This window comes from Mesoplodon bidens (assembly GCF_964165515.1).
Source record: "Mesoplodon bidens genome assembly, chromosome: 4".
NCBI lineage: Eukaryota > Metazoa > Chordata > Mammalia > Artiodactyla > Ziphiidae > Mesoplodon > Mesoplodon bidens.
This window is the reverse complement of record NC_138160.1, coordinates 166,721,726-166,744,230: the sequence shown is the minus strand read 5'-3', so window position 1 is coordinate 166,744,230 and position 22,505 is coordinate 166,721,726.

The following is a 22,505-nucleotide window of genomic DNA, read 5'->3' as shown; positions in this document are numbered from 1 at the left end:
AAAAGACTACCTTACCCTTTGGAAAAAACAATCAACTGTATTTGTGTGGGTCTATTTCTGGGCTTTCCTATTCTATTGATTTATATGCCTTTTGCCAATACTGTCTTGATTACTGTGGCTTTATTATTTATCCTGAAATCAAGCAATATGAGTCCTCTGACTTTGTTGATCTCTTTCAGAAATATGTTGACTTTTATTTTAGTATCAACTTGTCTAAAGAAAAACACTACTAGTATTTTGATTGAAGTTGCATTTAATAAAGCAGTTTGGGAAAAATTGGCATCTTAACAATATTACATGTTCCAACCAGTGAATGCGGTATATATTTCCATTTCTTTAGTTTATATTTTTAATTGGTGTTTTGTAGTTTTCCGTAGATATTGCACATAGTTTTTTTTTTTAAGCTGTTACCTAAGTACTTGGTATTTTCAGTGTAATTATAAGTGGTACCTTTTATAATTTCAATTTCCAACTGTACATTGCTTATATATAAAAATATGATTGATTTCTTTGAAAATATTGATCTTGTACCCTGCTACCATGCTAAACTCACCTTAAGTTCTACTACCTTTTCTGAAGATTCTTTGGGATTTTCAATGCAGATGATCCTGCAATCAGTGAAGTTTTTCATTTCTTCCTTTCCAGTCTGTATGCCTTTTCTCTTCTTACCTTATTTCACTGGTTACCATTTCCAGTAGAATGTTACACAGAAGGACCACTCCTCTTTGTGAACTTCTCTTCTTGGTTTTCTGACACAAATATCTATTGATCTCTGACGATTCCTTCTCAGTGTCTTTTAGTCCTCTTTCCTCTCTCTTCTGAATTTTTTCTTACTCCTTTTTTTTCTCTTCAGTTCATATATGTTCCCCTCAAACTGTTGTTCAACTCTCATGATTTTGATGTACATCTAAATGCTGTTTACTGCTGATGCAGTCATTCTTTTGAATCCCCTATCTACTTATCTAATTACTCTCACTCAATATTACAATGTATTTTCTCAAAGACATTTCAGATTCTGTAGGCCCAGAAAACAAAGTTTTTTCTTCCCTGTCCTGTGCTTGCTATCACAATAAATGATTTCACCAACCATTCAGCTAGTCAGTTATAAGTCCTGAGAGTCTTGTATGATGACTCCTTTATGCTTAACTTCTATGAGATTAAACAATTTAAAGTTGTCTTTTTTATTTGTCAAAATAGTTAAATATTGGCATTTCCATATGGTTCCACCTAATATATTCATCCAACCACTCAATTCTCATGAATATCTTTGAAATTCATCCACTTCCCTTCATCCCATTGCCACTATCTCTATTATGGATTTCATCATCTCTATCTGAAATATATAATAATTGCCACTCAACTGGTCTCTCAACTGGACTCTGTCTAGTCTCCATCATACCTTCTCCAATACATTCTTCAAACTGTAGTGGCATCTTTATTTCTATCCTGTCTATCTGTTCTGTTTGTTTGTGCATCCTTGGGAAAATCAAGGATTTCTCAGCTTCAGTTTTTCATCTGTATGCGAACTATTATAGTTTTATCATCTGCTTGTTTTAAGGTCCAGTGAGAATACGTATGAGAGGACATTTTATAAAATATGAGGCTCTTTACAAAATGTTAGTACCTGTCATTGCTTAGTATGATTAAAGTCCTTTCTTGTCAATGAATTAATTTTATGTAAACCCAACCAACAAAACTGCCTTTTACAATTAGGAAATGTCATACTGTTTGCCTCATATCCACTGTAACCTTGGGACTGTATTATCACCAAGAATTAAACAGTATTTTCTTATGAATAAACCTTGAAAATTTTCACATGGGTGAATTTCTTAAGTGTTCAAGACAGCATGTCTAGACTCGATAGATCTAATATGACATCTCATCCACTCAAATGGCTTTATGATTAAGAGATTAAAATGGGGGAGGGATAAATTGGGAGACTGGGATTGACATATACACATTACTATGTATAAAATAGATAAATAATATGGACCTACTGTACAGAACAGGGAACTCTTCTTAATACTCTGTAATGATCTATATGGGAAAAGAATTTTAAAAAGATTGGGTATATATATATGTATAACTGATTTACTTTGCTCTACAGCAGAAACTAACACAACATTTTAAATCAACTATACTCCAATAAAAATTTTAAAAAAAGAGAGATTAAAATAGTTCTTATACTGGCATAATTACAATCTCAATTTTTAACAATCTTAAAAAAAGAATACATGATAATTATGATTCATATAACTCAGTGCATAAAAATTATACATAAGCTAATTATGGAGCTTAACAAAAAATACTTTTAAAAGTTACTTGTTTTCATACCAAATATGAAAAAAGTCTTACTATGTATTGAATTTTGAAAAATTAAATCAGTAGCCATTCATGGCATATATAATGCACATTTTCTATGCTTGTAAGTCATCTAACAGCTGCATTCTTGTAATTTTGAAATAACTATATATTTGGAAACAATAGGCCAAATGAAGAGAGGTGATGTCTAAATGCGTATTTTACATTGAGCTCAAACATAAGACAAGACCAAGAAAAAATAGCTTAATGGCAAAGGAGCCTTTGCAGCAAAAAAGTTTATCAATTAAAAAAGCATCTAGGGCTTCCCTGGTAATGCAGCGGTTGAGAGTCCACCTGACAATGCAGGGGACACGGGTTCGTGCCCTGGTCCGGGGGGATCCCACATGCCGTGGAGCGGCCGGGCCCATGAGCCATGGCCGCTGAGCCTGCGCAACCGGAGAGGCCACAACAGTGAGAGGCCTGCGTACCGAAAAAAAAAAAAAAAGCCTCTATTTTTCTGCTCTGCATACATATAAATTCATACAATATTTTAATTCATCACTCTAGAGTAGGAAATTTGAAGACTAGGAAATTTTACAAAGAGCCTAAAGAGAGCCAGTGCTCAATAAGTATTTGTTTTTTTTAAGTGAGTTAATAAGTGAATAAACTTGACAATTTAGATGTCTGATAAAGTTTATTCAGAAAACCTCTTGGTTTCTTTCATCAAGGATCTTCTCTTTACACGTACCCTTTTGTAAAGGGCAAACTCATAAAATATCACTCACAACTTCAATTTTATTTTGTGTTCTCTGTCTTTGTAAACTATAGACTAGTAGTCCCCTCTCTGTTTCTCCAAGTCTCAGATTGTGTAATTGCTTTAAATTGTGATCACATGACCAGATGCCTGAAAATTACCTGATCTATTTAATATAACTTGTTTAGCTGAATCAATTTAATTTCCAGGCCATATGTTCACACATTTATTTCACTTAGTCCATTTCAAGGTGGCTTCCTCTTTTGCGCCTTGCTGATTCACCTTCCTTTGATTGATCCAACTCTGGAATAAGTAATGACCTACATGAGAATGTTAAAATAACACTGCTGAAAAATCAAAAGACACATTCTATTCATCTTCTCAGGCCAAGCATTCCAGGAATAAGTTGTCTTTAAATTCTGTGTCTTGTCTTTTTCTTTCAGAGAAAATGAAAGGCTTAAAAAAGGTATGTCCTGATCATACCTACAAATTAAAATATGAATATTGGATTATCACTGAAGGTACAATAAATTCCAGTTAAATCAAAGTATGATCCATTACATTTTCTATAGTAATTTATCAAAAGTCCCCTTTCACTTTTACATGTGCCGTGCCAAACTGAACGCTTAAATATGACGAGTTGATGTAATTGACCATTTTCCCACTAGAAATTTAGGCAGTTTTGTTTTCTCATCTTTTCATATTAATTTGATTTTTAAATTTTTTTTTGACTGTACCTGACTTTCAAAAGTTTTAGCTAGATTGTCAAATTTTATTTCAAAATCTAATTTTCTTAGGAAAAATAATGTAGATTCAAAAGGCACCATTCTGTTCTGTATAAATTAAGTCCAACTTTCCTCCTGTCCACTTTATGTATACTTTAAGGTGATCATTATATATAAAGGGAAGTGAAAGGGGGTGGAGAGACACTCTATCTTTGCATTAATATTCCTTTTCTCCTCTTTCCTCATTCCTAGAGTCATGATTCAGTCACATTAGACTTTTCTTATGTAAGATTTCTATGTTATCAGAAAATACACTATGACTTTCTCTTTTTATTACAGATATTTATAGATTGATAGATGTGCAAAAATGCCCATTTCTGTACCTCATTTTCTTACATACAAGGTTCTGGCCTACCTTTGATAAGCTCCTTTTCACTTACTAATTGGCGTAGTCTAACGTTGAGTTTCAGTTATTACTTGTGGGTATTTTTAAAAAATAAAACAATGTCTTTATTGTTTCAAATAACTATGAAATCTTTGTATTTCAAAGAAGAGCCATTGATACTAAATTTCAGATCATTGACAATTTATTCTTTCAAAAGGATGAACTTGACTTATGCAGCCTGACTTTTGGTAAAAAGCACCAACCCTAGCTCTGGGAATACTATAACCTTACTATGTCCTTAACCCACTGAATCTAACAGATGGGTGGAAAATTCATTTTCACATGGAGTATTAAACCATTTGAGCTCTAAGCAGATATGAATATGTGAGACCTGTCAACTCCTATTGATTTACCTATTTCTTTCTGAATGTTTTAAATGTTTCTTGTTAATGGAAAGCATATTTCTCAACTTTATTCCCTACAGTATCAAGTAATGAAAAATTATTTGTTAATTGACTAAAACAACAGATACGATTTAATCTGCAGGGTATTTGAAAAAAGATCACATCATCTAAAAAATAGATATATCAAATTACATTAAACCTAAAGTACTATAAGTTCGGTGATTAAAAAAGAAAAGTGGGGCCTCCCTGGTGGCGCAGTGGTTGAGAGTCCGCCTGCCGATGCAGGGGATACGGGTTCGTGCCCCGGTCTGGGAGGATCCCATATGCCGCGGAGCGGCTGGGCCTGTGAGCCATGGCCGCTGGGCCTGCGCGTCCGGAGCCTGTGCTCCGCAACGGGAGAGGCCACAGCAGTGAGAGGCCCGCATACCACAAAAAGAAAAAAAAAAAAAAAAAAAAAAAAAAAAAAAAAAGAAAAGTGTATCAGTCTGCAAGCTTAAATAATATATTCATTAACTCAACAAGTACTTGTTAAATGACCAATATACACAGAGTAATATGGGGGATATGTAACAGATGCTGTCAGGGACCTATCAAAATCTCCACACTTTGATTTCTACATATGTGCTCACCATCAACTGTCAGCACTTTTCTTTGTCTGAGGGCTTTTTCTGGCTACATGGCTACTTTATTCCCTGTGGGACAAACTGGAGCACTTTCTTCCCAGAAGCGGCTTTAACCAAAGACTGATGGGAACTGATAGATAAACATCCATCTCCTCCCCACTCAGGTGGAGTAACTGAGGCACACGTTTTGTACTGGGTCCCAGATTTCTCTATCAGGATTCAGGTCCATTTACCCTTAATAATAACTTGCTTGAAAGTAAACCCTTAACTGGCTGTCTTCTTTGTCTTGCTTCCCATTCCTCTGGTGTTAATTCTAACAATGACATTCCAAAATAACTACTTGCATTTGAATCCTTGTCTTAAAGTTTGCTTCTCTGGAAACCAAACTAAGACAGATAGATACTGATGATGTAGATATAGATAAAGTATTAGATTTACATAATCCATTGTCACCATTATCATCATCATCATCAGGATGCTGGTCATCAATTCTGATTTGTATTTCAAAAATAATTCATTGTATACATTAAGGCCATATTTTATAGTCAGCATCTCTTCCTGTTTAAAGTTTACTAGTAATTTTCAATATTTGAAATGGTGGTAATCCTGAGAAAAATTCATTATATCAAGGAACAAAAAGAGGAACATAAAATAATTCATTTTACGTTGATAAATAATTTATTGGCAGAGTAGTATCTTGTATATTTTAGACATCAGAGTATGATTAATAAAAAATAATTTGTCTCAGTTTTAATTTTAGTATCCTTATATTTATAGCCAATTTCAGTTGCAAATAAACACAGTTTTGTCTCTATTTTATTAATAAAAATGTACAAATTAAAAATGTATAAACTAAAAGTAGGATTTTTAAAAATAAACATTTTCTTCTAAATGTTTCTAAATTATTATAATTCAATTATAACTCCTAATTATTCTTTAAAAAATCAAGTTAATGTTTACAGCATTAAAAAAACCTCAGAATTGTTCCCAAGGCTATAAGAGATACGTCATTGAAGCAAATGAAACTAAAGCGCTGGACGCTTTGTTCACATAGTTAAATGCTGTATAAAAAATAACTTAAAATAGTTGAAGACTGAAAAGAATTTGCAAAAATAATACTGAGAGTCCCTGCATACACTCATGTACACTTCATCTATCTTTCCCTAATAATAATCTCTTACATATCCATAGAACATTGTCAGAACCAGGAAACTAAAAACATTGGTATGATACTAAAATATAAACCGTATACAGATTTCACCAGTTTTCACACGCACTCCGTGTGTGTGTTAGTGTATGCTTCAGTGAAATTTCAACACAAAGGTAGCTCTGAGTAAGCATCTTCACAATCTGGAAACAGAACTGTTCCATCACCACAAAGAAACTACTTAATATTATCCCTTAATAATTATATCCTCTCTCAGTCCTAACTCCTGGCAGTCACTGACCACTATAACTTTTTCTCTTTGAGAACATTATATAAATGAAATAATACAGTATGTAAACTCTTTAAGATTGGCGTTTTAAAATTCAGCATAATGGGGCTTCCCTGGTGGCGCAGTGGTTGAGAGTCCGCCTGCCAATGCAGGGAACACGGGTTCGTGTCCCGGTCCGGGAAGATCCCACATGCCGCGGAGCAGCTGGGCCCGTGAGCCATGGCCGCTGAGCCTGCGTGTCAGGAGCCTGTGCTCCGCAACGGGAGAGGCCCACGTACTGCAAAAAAAAAAAAAAAAAAATTCAGCATAATGTCTTTGAGATCTACCAGAAGTTGTTTCAAATAGCAGTAGTTTGTTGCTTTTTATTGCTAAGTAGTATCTCATTGTATGGATATACCACAGTTTATCTATTTACATGTTGAAGGACATTCATTATGAACGTGTGTACAACCGTTTTCGTGAGCATGAGTTTTCATTTCTCTAGGATAAGTATTTAGGAGTGTAGTTGCAAGGTGTATGTAAATATATGTTAGTTTCTAAAGGAATGCTAAACTGTTTTCCAGAATTGCAGTACCATTTACACTCTTATCACAATGTACATGAGATCCAGTTTCTTTTCATTCTCATTATCTGTTAAATGCTTTTCTGACTATCATATAAATCACATGGTAACTCTAGAACAATGACTCTCAAACAATCTTAGGTGTTTGTGCATAAAATCACAGGGAGTTGAAGATGCAGATGTCTCCATTATTGTTAATGATGATAGCCACAGTTTATTGTGTCTGTAATGGGCCAGGTTGGCCCTAGGCTATTTAGTTCCCACAACAACTCATTCAGGTAGGTTATTATTACCATCTTAATGTTAAAAAAAAATTTAAGCCTCAGAGTGATTTAATAACTTATTGATGATCACACATATAGTTAAGGAGAGTGTCAGAGTTCAAATTCAGTTTGAATTCAAAATCAAAGTTATTTCATTAAGCCACACAAAAGATAAGAGAGGCTGAATGTTTCTGCCATAATTATGAGTTGAAAATTATATAAGTTCACAAACAGGGCTGGACATGGAAGAATGACAGCAATTAATTTATTGGGATACATTTTTCTCTGCTAAAGTTAGTTTTTAAAATGCTCATGGCTAATACGTAAGGTGAAAAAAGTCTAAGCCCTCTCAAATACCTTTGAAATATAAAGATCAAAGCACAAAGTTATAAAGACTAATGTTGTTTTGCAGAGAAAAAAGAACACTTTAATTAAATGTATCTCAAATATATGCAAGCTATATTATTTCTAGTATCAGAAATTTACTAAACTGATACCAATAAAAAAGATACTTTTAAAAGTAACTGAGGCATTAAATTTGCACTTGCTTTTCTGCATTAAATTTGGAACATTATGTCTTACAGCAAACTTATATCTTGTAGAAACTAAACCTTCTAGACAAGTGCTCCTATGAGTATCAGATAATCAAAGGACCATTATCTCATTCAAGATAAAACATTTTTAATAGAAAATAATTGAATTTCCTATTGCTTGCCATAAACCCAGAAATTATGTTGGATATTCACTTAATATAACCAGCAGCCCATTTAAATGACATCTATGTAAATATTTGATGTACTGAATGATGTTGGATTTGTGCTCAGCTTTTGCTGACATGTTAGCATCTGTCTTCAATCTGTTTAGAAGAATGAGCTCCCAGGCTGTTCTTAGTGTTTATAAGCAGCTTTTTCCCATGGGAACAGGGAAACTTATTAGAAAATATGCTTTCTTCTAACCTTAAGAATTATAGTTTAAAATACCAGTTTGTAGGCTCGACTTTTAATCTAGATGTACACCTATGTTGCCTAACCTGGAGCAGTAAAGCAGTCACCACACAAATATAATCATTCTTGTGGAAAAATACTATTACTTAAAAACTACATCTCAAATGCAAAATCTCTGTCCATCCTCCACTCCTGTGATTGGAAATGGGCACTCACCAACTCTGTCCTAACTACTAATAACCCGAAGTATAATTATTAGCTGTATTTCCCTACCTTCTGCATCTTAGATTTGCTCCATATAGGACCCAAGGAGGATGGTGAAACTTGCTACAGCTAATTTACTTGGGTAGGGCAGAAGTGTGAAATATTAATCCAGCTTCCAATAGCCTCCATTATACTTGCGAAGTAGGCCCTGCAACACCAGGCCTATTCTGGCTTCGATGTAACTCTAGCCTCATCCCTCTCACAGCTCTATTTATTGATCCTGCTCTTGGGATTTCAAGTGGACATAGCTCTTTCCTGCCTCGGGAAACCCACGCAGTAATTCCCTCTTCCTGAAACGCTTCTGCCCAGCCTCCAGCTGGTCACATCAGTGGGTCCCTCAAATTTACTTCCTCATACTTCCAAATCAACATCAGTGTTCCTGTTATACTCTCTCATACATCCTCCAGTTTTAGTTCACAATTACAACTACAAAGCGTAAGTGTTATTTGTGTGATTACTTGTTTAGAGGCTGATTTGTACTTTAAAGTGAAAACTTCGTCAGGGAAGGACAGATCTTTCCTCAACATATCTAGTGCCTCACCTGACACCAGCTGTATAGAAAAAATTCAATAAATGTTTATCATGTGAATCATCTGTTCATAAATACCTGCTCTGATAGCTTATAGGAAATTTCTGAAAAGGTCACTGTTAAGCAAACCTTGTGTTTTAAGATAGGCTCCCAAGTCAGAGCAAGTCAGGGATCAAGTTTCCAGATGAGGTATTCACTGACTTTGAACAAAATTGTACTATAGCTTTCTGTAGGCTAGAAATACACGTTTATTAACTAATTCATGGACAATGTTATAATTATTAGGGAAATTATATGATATGGGTAAGGTTTCATGTACAATGCTCAACAGAAGGATTCCCTTTGAGCAAGTAAATATGTTAAACAGCCAAGATTCTCTACAATTCTGCAAAAACTTGTGTAAGTCCAATGGAATTAAAAAAAAATCATCTAGTGAAAACATCAATCTTTTATTTCATTACACTTTTCCCTTTCATGGAATGTTTCACTCCCACCTTCCTATATTTGGGGCATTATGGCTGTAACTGGGAGTTTGAAAAAATAATGTTACTTGCATTCTTTAATGAAGTGTTTTCTTAGGAAAAAAATTAAAATCAGATTGAATTTGGTAAGATATTGCTATGGCAAAGATGGCTATCCAAATCTCACCTGAATAATAGATGAGGTAAGAAAGGCATTAATCATTTCATTTGAGTGACAAAATATTTTAATTGTCCACGAATTTTAAAGGTTCAGTATGATTTGGTCCAAATGACATTATTTATTCAATATTTGGCTAGTTTTCTAAAGTGTATAACATTAATATAGCTTTGGTTTGGTATTATTCATATTTTTCCTGAATTAAGGGTTTAATATGGATATTAAAATGTATTTTACATTTTAACTCTTGAAAAAAATCTATGCATATTTTAAAGATCATCTTAAAATTTTATTCTATCCTGGACCATTATTAGAAAACTCAGTCACCTGGACAGGTAATAAGGTTTCACTGACAACGTTAGAAATTCTAGGTTTTAACTTAGAAACTTGACAATCTTATAACTTAAAAGCATATTTCAAATGTAGTTATGATTACTTAATATAATACAAACCAAAAGGAATTATGACTCCAAATAAATTATATAAATTCTGCATATAAACTGGCTATATGTTTTATATTTATTTAGAGTCTAAGAATATGCTAAAATATGATCTTAGGCTACAATTTTATATTTATATGAATCTGCAATTACCTAAAATAATATGAAAATAGTGCAAATATTTATTTAGGTTAATATCCATTAAAACTATTCTTCACAACATAAAGAATGATAACTTTTTATCAAAATAAAGGGTGATCTAACATAGTCATATGCCAGTTTCCTAAAAGAAGTAAACAAAATTGTATTTGATTTCCTTGAAGGACAAAGCTATAAATTTCTCTACAAGAAAATAGACAACTACGTCAAAAATTTTAATGGCTATTTGATTTTCCTGATTTGACTCTCTATTCTGAAGTGTATAGGTCTATATAATCGATACAGATAAAATTAGTTTTCTTGTTTGTAACTGAATGAAGTGAAAGTAACACTAAATCAGAAGGTCCTTGGGGACACTTGGAATTAGATTATGGTCAATGTGATATGTATGAAAACCCGCTTTGTAAGACCCCAAGGGAGAGCTTCAAAAAGACAGCTATCCTTCAGAACACTTGCATATGTTAATTAGAAACCTAGACACATCTCAAGTGGGCAGTTCTATAGAATATGCACCAGGGTCAGGAGCAGCAGGGACTGATGTTTGTAACATTGATGAGAGATTTTGTCAAGCAGGGTTATCCCTTAAAGGGTGCTGTACCAGGGCAACTACAATAGTGTGTAAACTCCACTATTATGGACATTTTAGTGATGTTTATAAAAAAGAAGTGAGTTCAGCAATTTACCTAACCCTCACCCACAAGTGGGGCCCCAATAGCCACCCCAGCTTCTTCCCAAGGGACAGGGCTCCCAAGCAGTGCTGGAGAGGAAAGATAACAGACAAGCAAATTGATGATCAGTATTCTTCTCATGTTTCTTATAGCCTTCAACTCGGCATGCTTCTATCATTCAGAGTTTGTTGAAAGTTAGCTGAAAATTGCTGCGTGTTTTTCTACCATTTCAAACTAGTGAAGTTGGAGAGCACACAGGTTTTAAATTAAATTCAAGGGAGACTAGTTTTTGCATAAAAGAAAAAATGTCCTAACAGGTATAAGAAAGTAGGATTCAGAGCAGCAAGACAGGTGAATGTTTTATAAAATTTGAGCTGACTCACAATGATCAGAGTACCACTATCAGTGGCTTAGGGATTGGTCTTTAAAGATGAGGATGATGGTGTCATGCTGATATGTACAAGCATCTCCCAAGAATTGACTGGCTTGTGTTTATTTAGAAAAGATTTCCTACCGGTTATCCCAGTTAAGCTTGATATCTTGTTAACAAAGAGTTCTGGCCCAAGGGCATCTCATAGACATTTCACATTGTGGTAAATAGGAACATAAATTTTACACTTAGAAAACAGTCTGTTTATCAAACTTTCCTAAGTTTCCCACCTTATGTGCATATTTGCAAGCCATTACAACATATCATGTGTTGGTTCACATCTCACATACCAGGACAATGGAGCAGTTAAAAATCAGACATCAGTTAAAAAAAAAAAAAAAAAAAAGATGGGTTTACCTCTAGCTGTAATTTTGCTGTAATTAGTATGAACTCAGAACACTTCTGTCACTTTTTTCACAGGCTGATAATTCTCAATTAGCACACAGTGTAAACAATGCTTTGCTACTGGAGATTTGTGTAGCAATGATTTTGTAAAAGAGAAATTATACCATCACCCCACTTCAAGGAAAAATGTGATTTCCAAATACTCATTGTCTGTTTTACATTTTTAAACATGTTAAAACAAACATGTCCAGGTGTCCAAGTTTATAATTTTGATTGCTTTTTTTTTCTCTAAGAGAAGTTAGACTTCTTGACAGAGATTGGCAATTGATGTTAATAGTCATAGTTCCATGAGAATTCCCTGCATGCTCATACTATCTAAATGTAAGGGTTAAATGACCTGCTATTGCTTGTTCAAATGTTTAATTAATAAAAATTAATATTTTAAAAGTGGCATGTTATTTAAAGAAAGTTAGGAGAAGAGAAATAGCAAAGATACCACTTACTGGTTAAGGCTGAAGCTGAGTTAATAAGTCAGACAGCAGTGAGATTAGTTTTACAAGTTATCATAAGAAAACAAACAACAGCAACAAAACTCAATAACCATAAAACATTTCTAATTTAAGAAAAGTTCATGAAGTAAATTTCAAGGTGAAGATCACTTGTAAATAAAATAAGAATAAAGATGTGATTGGACATAATCTCTAGTCACCTCATTGTCGTACACAGAAAAGTTTTGATTTGCAGAATGAAACCTACATCTCTAGTCCCAAAATTTAACCCATGGTCGTCACCACCATCACTACCACCAACATTATCACCGTAATCCTCACCACCATAACTACTTTTTCCTTTTCATTCTCAGACTACTCCTCAAATACTTACAAGTCTATTATGTGCCAAGCACTTCTTAAGCCTGTAGCACTAAAACAAGGTGCATTTCAGCTACAACTTCAAATGTATTTGTCTGAGTTTTTAAGTACTTATAAATATTCTTAACTTACTAAAAATTATGCCTCTCCAATTCCATATGTACTAAAAAATGCTTTTAATAAATACTTTTAAGTCACCTGTAGAACTAAAAAATGTATTTTAACTCTTATTTAAACACACTGGTTAGGTTTATATTTTAAACAAAGAGAATTTGAAGGCCTTGCCTTTGAACAGAAAAATACATTTTTAAACTAAACTTTAAATTTTGAGATAAGTGTATATTCAGAGAACATCTGGATTATTTCTAGTTTTTGACTATTGCAAATAAAGCTGCCAAGAGCATTCATGCACAAGTTTTTGCACTTAAACAATTTTCATTTCTCTTGGACAAATTCCCAAGTGTGCATATGCTGGATCATATAGTAGATACATGTTTAGTTTTATAAGAAGCTGCTAATTTATGTTCCAAATAACTTCAAATAATTTGCCAAAATGGCTGTACCATTTTATATTATCAGCAGCAGCTCATGAGTAATCTGGCTTCACTTCATCCCAACTAGCATTTGGTGTTGTCAGTATTCTTTATTTCAGGCATTCTGATATGTAACATCTCATTGTAGTTTTAATTTAGGTTTCCCTAATGGCTAAAAATGTTGAATATCTCTTTGTGTGCTTATTTACCATTATCTTTGGTGAAATGTCTGTTCATTGTTTGTTCATGTCTTTTGCCTGTTTCCTAATTATTTTTTTTTTGCTGTGAGAAATCTTTATATACTACAGATAGTAGTCCTTTGCTAGCTAAATTATTTGCAAATGTTTCTTCTAATCTGTTTCTTTTCTTCTCTGTGTGTGTGTGTGTGTGTGTGTGTTTGACTTGTGTTTTCATCCTTTCAGTAGGGTCTGTTGGAGAGCAAATTCTTTTAATTTTGAAGAGGTCCAACTAATTGATCTTTCCTTTTGTCAATGATGTTTTTGATGTCAAATCTAAGAACTCTTTGCCTAGCCCTAGATCCTAAATATTTTCTCCTATTTTTTCTAAAAGTTCTCTAGTTTGATATTTTTATATTTTAAGTCTGTGATCCATTTTGACTTAATTTTTATATCAGGTATGAAATTTAGGTTGAGATTGGTTGGTTATTTGATTTACCTATAAATGTCTGTTTTAACACCATTTGTCAGAGAAAGCTATCCTTCCTCTAACTGAATTGCTTTCGCTCCTTTGTCCAAACTCAGGTGGACCTGTTTATGTGGGTCTATTTCCATTCTCTATTTGTTCTATCAATTCATGTGTGCATTCCTCCACCAATACCACACTATCTTGATTCATGTAGCTATATAGTAGGTCTTAATAGTGGATGGATTTAGTCCACCTACAGTATTTTTCTTTTTCAACATTATTTTATCTCTTCTAGGGTTTGTGCTTTTACAGATAAATTTTAGAATAAGTTTGTCTATATCTACAAAACATCTTGCTGAGATTTTGCTAGAGGTTGCCTTAAACCTATAGATCAACTTGGGTAAAATTGGCATCTTTACTATATTGTCTTCCAGTACATAAACATGGCTTTTTTCTCCTTTTTAAACGTTTTTTTTCTTTTTATTTCTTTTATCAGCATTTTGTAAATATCAGCGTGTGAATCCTATAGAACAAATAGCATTTTGAAGGGTAAAATACTTCCCCCCCTCCTCCGTTTGAACTTTATTTAGAAACAAGACAAAAAAAAAAAATCCCAGCAGTATTAATTTAGGGGAACAAAAAAAAAAGGTTAAAAAAACCATGGAGGGGCAGGTAAAGGAGTTGCTGAACGTTCATAAGAGAAGGCAGAGGATGTAGGAAGAGCCAGTATTCCACTGGGTGCTGAAGTGCGAGGAAGAGCTGTTAATTCCACTGTGTGTCGAAAGTGCTTGTGTGTCGAAAGTGCTTCTGCGTCGAAAGTGCTTCTGCGTCGAAAGTGCTTCTGCGTCAAAAGTGCTTCTGCGTCTCTGCGGCTGAGGCGCTCCTTCCCGCTTCATTCGCTGGCGAATAGGCAGCAGAGGGGGAGCTGTAAGTGACTTTAGAAGGAGCCCTGGAGCCATGTCTGGCCAAGGACACAAAGAGCAGAGTGCCTTAGATTTACCCCAGTCTCCCACCTTCACCATCACGCGAATGAAGAAGCTTTTAACTCTCCTGTCCAAAGTCCTCTGAGAATTTCTTCCCTTTCAGGAGGTCGTCTGCATACACGGCGGGTGAGCGGTGGCCAAAGGCCAGAGCATGTCAGACCTACGCATCCGGGGCTTTAAGCGTCTGTGACCAGGGACAGACACCCAAGTCCTCTCCATGGCCCCCACGTCCCCTGGAGGTCACCAATATAATGCTAGAGTTGGTGCAGGACGGGCCGCAGACCTTTCTGAAGTGTTTCCGACCGTAGTGTTGAAGTGCTAGTTTTCTGTGAATACAGTGCTCTCTTGGAAGTTTCCATTACGATAAACAAGGGACTTAATGTCCACAGAGTGAAAAGTGAAAAGCAAGCTGCTCTTCCAAAAATAGTACGTAGAAGCATATTATAAGGTATTAGAGGCACTGTAGCACTGTTCATCCAAGGTACTAGTTGACTGTTATGTGGCTACTACCAATTAAGTACTTAAACGTCGACAGAAACCTTCTGAAGGCATGTATCAAATTACGTCAACAGTGGGAATGCCAAGCTGATTGATTTTATGACTCCGTACAGGTATTTTTGTTTCGGTTTACTTTGTTTTATCTGGATCATTGCGACTTTATAAAGCATGATATTTTAAAGTACATTTGCTCTGTGGTCAGATAAAAATTATTTTGAGTCCTGGTTCTGCTGAAAAGTAAATGAAGGGCCTTAGCCAGTTTACCCTCTTTGATCACAGTTTAACCACGTCTTATGTGGAAATAATGGCCTCTCCTTCCTGGGGAAAGGAGGAACCTAATTGTGATGATTAAATGTGGTGCTGAGCACCTACACATTTAATCACTGGTACTTTATCACTCTCATAAACTTATCTGAAGTGGAAGGTTATTCATAGAATGGAAGCAGGTTAAACAGCAGTACAAAATAGGATGGAACCATCAGGAAGGTAGAGTAGACATTCATAAATATGGTATAATTGTAGAGGTTCGATAAAGGTCTTTCACCCAAAATATCTTTCACAACCTTTGATCCATCTAAAATCCTCGTGTTAAATTGAAGCTCTGTTTCTATTATTTTTCTGCTAAAATGCAGATACTCCTGGGCAAGATAAGACATTGAAACTTTGGTAGATACTAACAACATTTTATAAATTGCTTTATCAAAATAGTTTCTATGTGCAGTATTTTATCATATGAGAGGAGATATATTGATGTTTTTAAGCATTTCTCAAGAAAAGAAGTTTTGGTTGGGGAGCCTTGAAGGTGAGAACTGGCCAAAGTTGGGAGAGAATAAGACACGACGCAAACATCTATTTGCTTATTTTCTTATAAAGGTGACCAAACTATGAATCACTGATTCTCAGTCTTCCTGCATTTTAGAATCATTTTGAGAATTAAATGCATACAGCACATGCATACATACATACACACCTGCATACATACGTACATACATACCTACCTATGCCATGGCCTTACCCCAAAGATTCTATTTTTCTTTAATTGGTCTGCAGTGGGCTTGTACATCAGTATTTTTCATAAGTATTCTTTGACCCCTCACCTTGCCCTGTGATTTTCCATGCAATTAGGTTTGAAATGTTCCTGTATATAAATTACAGAAACTGAATGAAGCGTTAGGTACGTTGGAATGATCTCTAAATTGAGATTCAGAAGAAATGGATTCTAATTTTGAACTTTGTGAAAACAATTTGACTTTTCTAGATTTTCTCCTTCTCATTTGGAAAAATAAAATAATTCTTTTGCATTTAATTATAAAGATCCTTACAGTTCTAAAATGATGTGATTCTCAATATCAAAGATGTTTTAAATTTTTCCTTCCTTCGGCTATTTGAATCAACATTTGGACATAGACTTTAATTTGACAGATTCCCCCCAAAAGGGGTATTAGATTAATGGATAGTTAGAGACAATTTATATATCCTGTCCCTAAAGTAAAGCTTTATCAGACATCCTGAAAGGGATCTGGGTGCATTAGGGAAAATAACATTTCCATTCCAGATTCAATACTGATCCATCAAATCTGTTCGCCTGCTGTCAGCAGAAGTTATTGCCAGATGCTTGAAAGGAATGGCCAGAACATTCCTGAATGCCACCGGTTAGTTGCACAAAACTTAACTGTGGGGAACTATTCTTTCTTGTTCCTCCAGATACTGCTCAGACATTATGAATTATTACCTTTAATTACATTTTTAGTAGTGTGGCTCTGAGAGTAAGGATCAGCTACTCTCAAATCCTCCACAAATAAGTTGTAAAAACCCAGTCACACTGTTCGTTTAACTGCTTCAGTAACAGTTAAATGTTCCAGTGTGTTCTAAATAATCCCAAGACATTATTCCGGAATCTGTGCCAGTTTAATTCCCACTTCTGGAGCTATAGTGTCTTAATGAATTCAGCTTAAAAAAATGTAGATTTTGATGTTTTAGTTAGGCAATAAGTCCAAGTAGCTTCAAATTCAGAGTGAATGAGTGGATGCATGAGGACATGCATATGTTTACATTTAAAAATTTTGCATTTTAATAATGGGGCAAGACACAGTTTTAGCTAAAATGATGGCAGTAAAAGCTGTACCCCCTGCCAAGGGTGCTTGTTTTGGCTTCTCTAAGGTTGAAACTTCCTCAGAGCATGAACAGGCAACTTCATGAGAGATGGAATGCCATGTGCTATAAGGCCTAAATCAAATAAAGATCTAGTTAAGTGCCTAATGAACCTCTCAAGCAGATGTGGAGAGTTTCAATATGCTACCTATTGTATAAGATTATTAGGTAGAAAATGCAAAATAAAATCGTGTTAAGGCATAACACTAGATATGGAAAATGGACAAAAGCAGAATGAAGACTTTTCCAGATGCTTTTGGACTGGACTTCAGTTGAAGCTTTTCGCATATGTATGTTCTTTTAAAAAATAGTTTAGGGCCTCCCTGGTGGCGCAGTGGTTGAGAGTCCGCCTGCCGATGCAGGGGACACGGGTTTGTGCCCCGGTCCGGAAGATCCCATATGCGGCGGAGCGGCTGGGCCCGTGAGCCATGGCCGCTGAGCCTGCGCGTCTGGAGCCTGTGCGTCCGGAGCCTGTGCTCCGCAACGGGAGAGGCCACAGCAGTGAGAGGCCCACGTACCGCAAAAAAAATAAAAAATTAAAAAATAATAATTTAGATTTAAACCAAGTTAAAATCCCAATTGTTTCCGAGCCTCTTAGAGGTCTTATTTATTTTTTTTAATTCGGAGGAAACAAAAATTTTAAACATCTCACAATATCTGTATGTTAGAATTAAATCTGATACTGTTGAAAAAGAAACAGCTATCATCTTTTAAAGGTTTCCACCTAGTGGCAAAGTTATTATGAACAAGAGATAGGACCTCAATGATTAAAGCAGATAGGAACAGTAACATTAGGCAACTGTTTCACCCTTACTCTTTAGCAAAGTTGAGAACCATGCATTAAATACATTGCAGATACTAATTGCAAAAGTAATCCACTCAACAGTAGCTTGGAATAAGGCCACTTTCTTTTAGGTTCACTTAAATTGCCACCTTTGTTATATCTTTGTGCCTTCCGTGATTTATACAATTGATATATATTTATTAAAGATAAGAACAAAGAAAAAGAGAATATACATGTTTGCTTCCATAAGATTTTGTCACAACTTCAGTATTGGCTTGTGTAACAAAATATCATAAAGCACTTGTAATAGCATTTGGAAATATCTCTAAAGCAAATACGGCATTTGGGGGACATACTCTTATGGAACTGATGCTGTGATTGTAAGGATGATACTTATTCACCAGTGTGACCAAAGAGTTCCATTAATCACATGACCAGATGCAAGAAATGTGGGCTTTAAAGGTTTACATTATTTAAGGCTATCCCATTCTAAATATACACTTTAGCAACATACTTGGTATGTTGGCCAGGGAGAAAGGAGAGGGAGTACCTAATTTGTATGCTTTCTGTGGACAGTCACATCTAAGATTCATAAATCCAGTGATTAAAATAAAAAGAGTACCACAGAAACTTGCATGTAACATGACATAGCCCAACAGTATATGTTGTATGTACATTAATCATACTTAGTGTAGGAGGTTCATATCAGTCCATTGTAAAGGAAAAGGCAACATAGTGACTAAAAATTTCACATTGTTTTTCCAACATTTTACTATGTTGTTTTCATGTGACAGTGGTTTAAGTTGGCCTTAAAATGACAAAGAAGTGCTAAGCACATTCAGGCACCTGAGCTCATTGTGCATTTGAAATTGCTCCGTGCTCTGCACTGAATAAACTGACCACTGGGGTTAATAGTCATCAACCAGGGTTTTCTGACCTTTTGGAAATTTAGATCTTAGCTTTCTTTGTGCTGCAGCATCCTGTGCTGATCCTCCAAGGATTTACCACAAGCTGTAGAAAGCAATTATGGGCTTGGGAAGAGATGAAGCCAAAGAGAGCAAGATTAGCTTCCTAAAGTTTGCCTTTTCTCTCACATAAGCGTTCTCCTCCACAACGAGTTAACAGAATGTGGTGGGGAAAATTCTCCCATAGTTTAGAAAGTTGAACCTCTTTCCTTGCTTAGGTGATGGCATTGACACTTCACACAGAGGGCTAATTTACATTTAATGCTCTGGAAATTAATTACAGGGAATAAAGATAATTGTAAAATCACCCCCCCCATATGCACTTACAAAAATAAACAAACAAACCACATCATGATTACTAAGCAGCCATTTAATGCTTAATTTTATGCACAGTGGGAAGGGCACCAGTAGTCTGGAAACAGAGAGAGGGTAGAGAAGAAAGGATACTAGTTTGAAATATGTAACAGCAGAGGCAGTTTTATGTGGTAATGACCTGCAGCTTTCCCAGCAGGAGTGGAAGTCCTCGAAGCCTTATGCATGGAGTCCACGGATGTGTTTGGGTCTAGCCAGTCAGCCAGATGACTTAAATGATGATTTGACCAAGTTTGAGACTTTTTTCCTATGCCAGTGGGTGGATATTCCAGGCATAAGTATATTGCTTTTGCTGTAACAGTGAACTGGTGGTGCCTTTCAAACAAATTCCCCTAAATGTATTCTTTAATATAGAAGACTGAGATTCATTTACCTGGAGAGGAAGTCACAATGTTATCAAGTTTATATTGTTCTAGAAATATTTTTTTAATGCTGCAGTTAATTTCAGTTGGGCAAATACAACCCTTTGTCAGATATCCCTACGTGGCCTCCACCAAAAACATTTATTAGAATTTTGATGCACAGGAACAACAAGGAAAAGTAGCACAATAAATAATTTTTGGTCAAATGTCAGACTGTCAATAAGGCCTTCATGCTCTAACTTCCATTTAAAATAAAAAGCCTTTCTCCCCTACTCTCACAGCTATTTCTTCCACTTAATATTAACTATTGCTCTTTATTTTTAATCAGATGTCATTACTTATTTGTTTGTTTATTAATGGTCTTCTGCACCTAGAATGTCAACTTGTTGAGGGAAAGGCGTTCTGGGGCATATATCTTCAGTTTCTAGATCAATGCTTGACATACAGTAGACAAAGTTGTATGAAAGAATAGGCAGAGTTGGGGCTTCCCTGGTGGCGCAGTGGTTGAGAGTCCATCTGCTGATGCAGGGGACACGGGTTCGTGTCCCACTCTGGGAAGATCCCACATGCCGCGGAGCGGCTGGGCCCGTGAGCCATGGCTGCTGAGCCTGCACGTCCAGAGCCTGTGCTCCGCAAGGGGAGATGCCACAGCAGTGAGAGGCCCGCATACCACCCCCCCCCAAAAAAAAACCAATAGGCAGAGTTAAACTATATGCACTTTATTTTACAAGATTATTGCACAGAATACAATCATACAATAGGTCTTAATCAATAGACAGAGCATCTCAACCACTAAAAGAAGCCCAAGTTACTTAATCTTTAAAAAAAAATTCCAAAAAGAGAGCTGCAAAACATTTAAAATGCATTTAAGTGTTATAATAAGCAAAATTAACTCTTTTATTGACATACATCATTATATTAGCTTAAGGTATATAACATAATGATTCAATATTGATACATATTACAAAATGAGCACCACAATAAGTCTAGTTAACGTTCATCAGCATTATAGGGATACTTCTGAGATCTTGTAGGTTCTGTTCCAGACCACCCCAATGAAGCGAAGATTGCAATGACGTGAATCATGGATTTTTTGGTTTCTTAGTGCATATAAAAAGTTACATTTATACTATACTGTAGTCTGTTAAGTGTGCAGTAGCATTGAGAGTCAGTCCTCCCAAATCATGCTGCTGCTTTATCAACTAAAATTTACGTAATATTCTAAATCCTTTGTTGCCATTTCAACAGTCTTCACAGCTTCTTTCAGCAGGTGTAGATTTTGTCTCAGGAAACCACTTTCTTTGCTCATCCGTAGGAGGCAATTCCTTATCCATTAAAGTTTTATCATGTGATTGAAGCACTTCAGTCACATCCTCAGGCTCCACTTCTAATTCTGGTTCTCTTGCTTTTTTCTATCACATCTGGAGTTACTTCCTCTACTGAAGTCTTGAACCCATCCAAGGCACTCATGAGGGTTGGAATCATCTTCTTCCAAACGACTGTTAATGTTGATATTTGGACCTCTCCCCGTGAATCACAAATGTTATTAATGGCATCTAGAATTACGAGTCCTTTTCAGGAGGTTTCCATTTACTTTGCCCAGGTCCATCAGAGGAATCACTGTCTATGCAAGCTCTAGCCTTACAAAATGAATTTCTTAAAGAATGAAACCTGAGAGTCAAAATTATTCTTGATCCATGGGCTGCAGAATGGATGTTGTGTTATCAGGCATAAAAACAGCATTAATCTCACTGTACATCTCCATCAGAGCTCTTGGGTGACCAGGTACATCATCAAGGAGCAGTAATATTTGGAAAGGAATCTTTTATTTCTGACAATAGTCCTCATCAGTGGGCTTAAAATATTCAGTAAACCGTTTTGTAAACAGTTGTGCTGTCATCCAGTCTCTGTTGTTCCATTTACAGAGCAAAGGCAGAGTAGATTTAGCATAACTCTTAAGGGTCCTAGGATTTTCAGAATGGTCAATGAGAATTGGCTTCAACTTAAAGTCACCAGCTGCATTAGCTTTTAAAACAAAAGTCAGCCTGCTTTTTGAAGCTTTGAAGCCAAGCATTGACCTCTCGTCTCTAGCTATGGAAGTCCTAGATAGTATCTTCCATTCTAAGGCTGTTTCATCTACATTAAAAATCTATTGTTTAGTGTAGCCACCTTCATGAATTAGCTTAGCTAGATCTTCTGGATTACTTGCTTCAGCTTCTGCATCAGCATTTACTGCTTTACCTTGCACTTCTATGTTATGGAGATGCCTTCTTTCCTTAAACCTCATCAGTCAACCTCTGTTAGCTTCAAACTTTTCTTGGGCAGCTTCCTCACCTCTCTCAGCCTTTGTGGGATTGAAGAGAGGGCCTTGCTCTGGACTAGGCTTTGTCTTAAGAGAATGTTGTGGCTGGTTAGATCTTCTATCCAAACCACTAAAACCCTTTTGCTATCAGCAATAAGACTGTTTCACTT